Source organism: Eriocheir sinensis, chromosome 67 (genome assembly GCF_024679095.1).
Source record: "Eriocheir sinensis breed Jianghai 21 chromosome 67, ASM2467909v1, whole genome shotgun sequence".
In the NCBI taxonomy this organism is placed as follows: Eukaryota; Metazoa; Arthropoda; class Malacostraca; order Decapoda; family Varunidae; genus Eriocheir; species Eriocheir sinensis.
This window is the reverse complement of record NC_066575.1, coordinates 7,112,026-7,119,728: the sequence shown is the minus strand read 5'-3', so window position 1 is coordinate 7,119,728 and position 7,703 is coordinate 7,112,026. Positions and strand designations below refer to the sequence as shown.

The 7,703-nt window shown below is 44.9% G+C and overlaps 1 long non-coding RNA gene across 5 annotated transcripts; it reads right to left on the bottom strand.

The window, feature by feature from the left end:
- Positions 1 to 1,757: 1,757 nt before the first annotated feature.
- LOC126988032 (uncharacterized) lies at positions 1,758 to 6,309 on the bottom strand. 5 transcript variants are annotated; one of them, XR_007741395.1, is made up of 4 exons: positions 5,528 to 6,309; positions 5,113 to 5,495; positions 4,689 to 4,997; positions 1,831 to 1,952 (listed from the first exon to the last, which is right to left on the bottom strand). It is a non-coding gene; the product is annotated as an uncharacterized LOC126988032 (long non-coding RNA). The 5 variants fall into 5 exon arrangements; XR_007741396.1 differs by having other exon boundaries at positions 5,113 to 5,434; XR_007741398.1 differs by having other exon boundaries at positions 1,758 to 1,890; positions 5,113 to 6,309.
- Between the last annotated feature and the right edge of the window lie 1,394 nt (positions 6,310 to 7,703).

Sequence of the window (7,703 nt, the reverse complement as noted above, 5' to 3'; positions counted from 1 at the left end):
AATAAGACGATGAGGAAAAAAGAGAAAACAACGAAAACAACAACAACAACAACAACGGCGATAACATTACAACGGTGTGTGTGTGTGTGTGTGTGTGTGTGTGTGTGTGTCGAAGGAAAGGCGGCGGTGTTTCAGATAGGACAAGAGATAGGATGAGGTGGTGGTGGTGGTGGTGATGGTGATGGTGGTAGTGGTGGTGATGGTGGTGGTGATGGTTGTAGTGGTGGTGGTGGTGGTGGTGAAATCAATCTTTCTCTCCTCGTTCCTTTCTTCTCTCTCTCTTTGTCTCTGTTTTTCTTTCCTTCTCTTCCCTTCCGTCTCGTTCATTCTTCACATTCTCTTCCATTTCCATCACTTAACAATCTTACTTCTTTTCCTTTCCTTCTCACTAATAATCTCTGGCTCCCTGTCTTCTTATAACATTTGCTTTCTCAATCTCTCTCTTCATTTCTTTTTGTTTTTTCGCTCCATCATTTATGAGTTTATATTTTGCTCTCTCTCTCTCTCTCTCTCTCTCTCTCTCTCTCTCTCTCTCTCTCTCTCTCTCTCTCTCTCTCTCTCTCTCTCTCTCTCTCTCTCTCTCTCTCTCTCTCTCTCTCTCTCTCTCTCTCTCTCTCTCCTCTCTCTCTCTCTCTCTCTCTCTCTCTCTCTCTCTCTCTCTCTCTCTCTCTCTCTCTCTCTCTCTCCTCTCTTTCCTTCTTTCTTATTTTTCTTTCTTCTTTCTTTATTTTTAGTACTTTATATGTTGATGAGTGACAACAGCCTGCTAGAGAGTCTCTCTCTCTCTCTCTCTCTCTCTCTCTCTCTCTCTCTCTCTCTCTCTCTCTCTCTCTCTCTCCATGCCTGATCCGCGTCGGTGATCCACTCGAGAAACCATCTTAGAACTGATGATTTCGGTTTTTCAGCGCAAACACAATATTAAATTTTTATTCATCTAGGATTTTCCTGGACTCTAGTTATTAGGGTGCTCCTCGTGGCGGTGGGGGCCGAGGGGGACGCCTTGGGCCCCTCGCGGCCGTGGCGGAGGCAGCGGGGGCCCTTGGCGAGCTCCTCGACCCTTAGAGGCGGTCCGAAGAGGCCGCCAACACCAACTGCCCACAAAATACACGTTGCCCTAACCTGTGTGTGTGTGTTGCTGACCCTGTCCTAAGTGACGGGGTGGGATGCTGACCCTGACTTAGTGTCGGGGTGGGATGCTGACCCTGTCTTACATGACGGGGTGGGATGCTGACCCTGTCTTAAATGACGGGGTGGGATGCTGACCCTGACATACTGTCGGGGTGGGATATAAACACTAGCTTGACTGTTTAGTTAAGACGCAGACCGTGCCTTGAAAAGAAATGTCCGGAGATTAAAAAGAAGAGAAGGATGCTGATAAAGTTGTACCCTCCCAATAAGAAGAAAGACTGACACCGTCAAAATTATGGGCGAGTCTTATTTGGGGTGAGTAGGATTCAACCATAACGAGACGGGACACAGAGATAGGATAAACAAGCAACAAATACACATCACCTTTGGACCTGAACGCCGACGAAATTATGGGCGAGTCTTATCAGGGGTGAATACGACTCAATCATAACGAGATGGCACTCAGAAATAGGATAAACAAGGAACAAGTACACATCACCTTTGGACCTGAACGACAACGAAATTATGGGCGAGTCTTATCAGGGGTGAATATGACTCAACCATAACGAGATGGAACTCAGAGAAAAGGGTGAAAGAAGTACACAATAATCTGCACATAATATTAAGAGGGAGTATTACCCGGGGACAAAACACAGTGCAACAACCTTCAACCAAACAGCCCGACTCGGTACAAGACACGATCAAAACACGACACGGAATTTCAAGGCAAGCTGACGGAGTGTGATGCTGACCCTGTCTTAACTGACGGGGTGGGATGCTGACCCTGTCTTAACTGACGGGGTGGGATGCTGACCCTGTCTTAACTGACGGGGTGGGATGAATATAAAGAAAAGAAAATGAGTTGTTGCGATGGTTTAGTTTTATCGACAAAGGAATCAAGTTTTAGGACACGAAGAAAGGAAAATATGAGTTTTTGCGATGGTTTTAGTTTTATCGACAAAGGAATCAAGTTTTATCGACAAAGGAATCAAGTTTTAGGACACAAAGGAAGGAAAATATGAGTTTTTGCGATGGTTTAGTTTTATCGACAAAGGAATCAAGTTTTATCGACAAAGGAATCAAGTTTTAGGACACGAAGAAAGGAAAATATGAGTTTTTGCGTTGGTTTAGTTTTATCGACAAAGGAATCAAGTTTTAGGACACAAAGGAAGGAAAATATGAGTTTTTGCGATGGTTTAGTTTTATCGACAAAGGAATCAAGTTTTAGGAACAAAAAACTCTGAGTTCAGCGAAAACAAAGATTTGAAAAGACTGTCAAGATTAAAAAGAAGGGAAGGCTGTTGATAAAGTCGTACCCGCCGAAAAGGAAGAAAAAGTTATGAAAGTTGTATCGTCCGTAAGGGAAGACTCACGCCCTCAAAACTATGGGTGAGTCTTATCAGGGGTGAATAAGACTCATCCATAGCAACAGGCAGCAAGGAGAAAGGAAAAACACACACCACCTTTAGACCACAACATCATCAAAATTATGGGTGAGTCTTATCAGGGGTGAATAAGACTCATCCATAACAACACAGATGAGTAAAAGAAGCACTACACAACGCCACCTTTAGACCCAATCATCACAATCAAGACTCTTCCCAGAGGACACACACTTTCCAAGGACCTTCATCAAGACAGCCAAGGTACATATAAGACAAAACGGATTTACATTATTTCTTTACTTACTTAATTAACTTACTTTCTTGATCATTTTATTCTCTCTCTCTCTCTCTCTCTCCTGTCCCTATTCTCTTCCCTACCTTCCTTCCTTCCTTCCTTCTTTTCTTCCTTCCTCCCTTCCTTCCTTCTTTCCTTCCTTCCTCCCTTCCTTCTTTCTTTTCTCCCTTCAACCCTTCTTTTTTTCTTTCCTCCATCCCCACTCCAGCACTACTCCGCTAGCTACCTACTCCCCCTCCACATTCCCCTCTCCTTCTCCACTTCTTCTCCACTCCACTACCACTGCAAGTTCCACATCACCCTTGCACTCCTTCCCTACTCCTCAAGTCCTTTAATCAGCTTATCATTCCACCACTCCATTGTCACACTCCGTTTCTACACTCCACTTCCATTTTGTCCACTCCCCCCTTCCCTTCACTCTTCTTCCCCCTCTCCCTCCTCTCTCTTCTCTTTCCTTTCCTATCCTCTGCTCCTCTTTCCCTCCATTCCTCCACCTCACTTAACACTCTTTCCCCTTTCTCTTCTGTGCTTTACTACCATATCCTTAAACAGATAGATAGATAGATAGATAGATAGAGAGATAGAGAGATAGAGAGCAGGAAATAATCAAGACAAACATAATAGTAGTAATAATGACATGCAAGGAATCGGCTTATTTCTTTTTTTTTCTTTTTTCTTCTTTGCTCGAATAAGACAATGAAAGGAAAAAAAGAAATAAGACAACGAAAACAACAATAACAACAACGGCGATAACATTACAACGGTGTGTGTGTGTGTGTGTGTGTGTGTGTGTGTGTGTGTGTGTGTGTGTGTCGAAGGAAAGGCGGCGGTGTTACAGATAGGACAAAAGATAGGACGAGGTGGTGGTGGTGGTGGTAGTGAAGTGGTGGTGGTGGTGATGCTGGTGGTGATGCTGGTGATGGTGATGGTGGTAATAGTGGTGGTGGTGAGGTGGTGATGGTGATGGTGGTGGTGGTGAGATGGTGATGGTGGTGGTGGTGGTGGTGAGATTATGATGGTGATGGTGATGGTGGTGGTGGTGGTGGTGATGGTGATGGTGGTGGTGGTGGTGGTGATAGTGATGGTGGTAGTGGTGGTGGTGGTGAGGTGGTGGTGGTGGTGGTGGTAGTGGTGGTGATGAGGTGGTGATGGTGGTGGTGGTGGTGGTGATATCAGTCTTTCTCTCCTCGTTCCTTTCTTCTCTCTTTCTTTATCTCCATCTTTCTTTCCTTCTCTTTCCTTCCGTCTCGTTCATTCTTCACATTCTCTTCCATTTCCATCACTAAACAATCTTACTTCTTTCTTTTCCTTTCCTTCTCACTAATAATCTCCGGCTCTTCTTATAACATTTGTTTTCTCAATCTCTCTCTTCATTCCTTTTTGTTTTTTCGCTCCATCATTTATGAGTTTATATTTCTCTCTCTCTCTCTCTCTTTCTTTATTTTTACATCTTACATATTGTAAATGTGTACATATATGTTGATGAGGGCAACGGCCCGCCGCTGGGGTCTCTCCTCTTTCCATTCCTGATCCGCGTCGGTGATCCACTCGAGAAACCATCTTAGAACTGATGATTTCGGTTTTTCAGCGCAAACACAATATTAAATTTTTATTCATCTAGGATTTTCCTGGACTCTAGTTATTAGGGTGCTCCTCGTGGCGGTGGGGGCTGAGGGGACGCCTGGGCCTCGCGCCGTGGCGGAGGCAGCAGGGGCCCTTGGCGAGCTCCTCGACCTTAGAGGCGGTCCGAAGAGGCCGCCAACACCAACTGCCCACAAAATACACGTTGCCCTAACCTGTGTGTGTGTTGACCCTGTCCTAAGTGACGGTGGGATGCTGACCCTGACTTAGTGTCGGGTGGGATGCTGACCCTGTCTTACATGACGGGGTGGGATGCTGACCCTGTCTTAAATGACGGGGTGGGATGCTGACCCTGACATACTGTCGGGGTGGGATATAAACACTAGCTTGACTGTTTAGTTAAGACGCAGACCGTGCCTTGAAAAGAAATGTCCGGAGATTAAAAAGAAGAGAAGGATGCTGATAAAGTTGTACCCTCCCAATAAGAAGAAAGACTGACACCGTCAAAATTATGGGCGAGTCTTATTTGGGGTGAGTAGGATTCAACCATAACAAGACGGGACACAGAGATAGGATAAACAAGCAACAAATACACATCACCTTTGGACCTGAACGCCGACGAAATTATGGGCGAGTCTTATCAGGGGTGAATACGACTCAATCATAACGAGATGGCACTCAGAAATAGGATAAACAAGAAACAAGTACACATCACCTTTGGACCTGAACGACAACGAAATTATGGGCGAGTCTTATCAGGGGTGAATATGACTCAACCATAACGAGATGGAACTCAGAGAAAAGGGTGAAAAAAGTACACAATAATCTGCAGATCCTAACACATCAACATCAAGAGGGAGTATTACCCGGCGACAAAACACACTGCAAGAACCTTCAACCAAACAGCCCGACTCGGTACAAGACACGATCAAAACACGACACGGAATTTCAAGGCAAGCTGACGGGGTGGGATGCTGACCCTGACTTACTCTCGGGGTGGGATGCTGACCCTGTCTTAACTGACGGGGTAGGATGCTGACCCTGTCTGAACTGACGGGGTGGGATGCTGACCCTGACTTACTCTCGGGGTGGGATGCTGACCCTGTCTTAACTGACGGGGTGGGATGCTGACCCTGACATTAACTGTCGGGGTGGGATGAATATAAAGAAAAGAAAATGAGTTGTTGCGATGGTTTAGTTTTATCGACAAAGGAATCAAGTTTTATCGACAAAGGAATCAAGTTTAAGGACACGAAGAAAGGAAAATATGAGTTTTTGCGTTGGTTTAGTTTTATCGACAAAGGAATCAAGTTTAAGGACACGAAGAAAGGAAAATATGAGTTGTTGCGATGGTTTAGTTTTATCGACAAAGGAATCAAGTTTAATCGACAAAGGAATCAAGTTTTAGGACACAAAGGAAGGAAAATATGAGTTTTTGCGATGGTTTAGTTTTATCGACAAAGGAATCAAGTTTTAGGAACAAAAAACTCTGAGTTCAGCGAAAACAAAGATTTGAAAAGACTGTCAAGATTAAAAAGAAGGGAAGGCTGTTGATAAAGTCGTACCCGCCGAAAAGGAAGAAAAAGTTATGAAAGTTGTATCGTCCGTAAGGGAAGACTCACGCCCTCAAAACTGTGGGTGAGTCTTATCAGGGGTGAATAAGACTCATCCATGGCAACAGGCAGCAAGGAGAGAGGAAAAACACACACCATTTTTAGACCACATCATCAAAATTGTGGGTGAGTCTTATCAGGGGTGAATAAGACTCATCCATAACAACACAGATGAGTAAAAGAAACACTACACAACGCCACATTTAGACCCAATCATCACAATCAAGAGTCTTTCCAGAGGACACACAACTTCCAAGGACCTTCATCACGACAGCCAAGGTACATATAAAACAAAACGGATTTACATTATTTCTTTACTTACTTAATTAACTTACTTTCTTGATCATTTTATTCTCTCTCTCTCTCTCTCTCTCTCTCTCTCTCCTATCCCTATTCTCTTCCCTACCTTCCTTCCTTCCTTCCTTCCTTCCTTCTTTCCTCCCTTCCTTCCTTCTTTCCTTCCTTCCTCCCTTCCTTCCTTCTTTCCTTCCTTCCTCCCTTCCTTCCTTCTTTCCTTCCTTCCTCCCTTCCTTCTTTCTTTTCTCCCTTCAACCCTTCTTTTTTTCTTTCCTCCATCCCCACTCCAGCACTACTCCGCTAGCTACCTACTCCCCCTCCACATTCCCCTCTCCTTCTCCACTTCTTCTCCACTCCACTACCACTGCAAGTTCCACATTACCCTTGCACTCCTTCCCTACTCCTCAAATCCTTTAATCAGCTTACAATTCCACCACTCCACTGTCACTCCCTTTCCATACTCCTCTTCCATTTTGTCCACACCACCGCACCCCATTTTCTCCCTACTTCCTCTCCACTGACACAACTGACATACCCTGACTTAACTGACTATGCTGACCCTGTCTTAACTGACCATGCTGACCCTGACTTTCAACTCCCTATGCTGACCCCCACTTCACCTCTACACTCTTCTAACTGACGATGCTGACCCGACATACTGTCGGGGTGGAGCATAAACAATTAATGCTTGACTGTTTAGGTTAAGACGCAGACCGTGCCTTTAAAAGAAATGTCCGAGATTAAAAAGAAGAGAAGGATGCTGATAAAGTTGTACCCTCCCAATAAGAAGCAGACTGACACCGTCAAAATTATGGTTAGAGTCTAGTTTGGGGTGGTAGGATTCAACCATAACAAGACGGGACACAGAGATAGGATAAACAAGCAACAAATACACATCACCTTTGGACCTGAACGCCGACGAAATTATGGGCGAGTCTTATCAGGGGTGAATACGACTCAATCATAACGAGATGGCACTCAGAAATAGGATAAACAAGAAACAAGTACACATCACCTTTGGACCTGAACGACAACGAAATTATGGGCGAGTCTTATCAGGGGTGAATATGACTCAACCATAACGAGATGGCACTCAGAGAAAAGGGTGAAAAAAGTACACAATAATCTGCAGATCCTAACACATCAACATCAAGAGGGAGTATTACCCGGCGACAAAACACACTGCAAGAACCTTCAACCAAACAGCACGATTCGGTACAAGACACGATCAAAACACGACACGGAATTTCAAGGCAAGCTGACGGAGTGTGATGCTGACCCTGTCTTAACTGACGGGGTGGGATGCTGACCCTGACTTACTCTCGGGGTGGGATGCTGACCCTGTCTTAACTGACGGGGTGGGACGCTGACCCTGTCTTAACTGACGGGGTGGGATGCTGACCC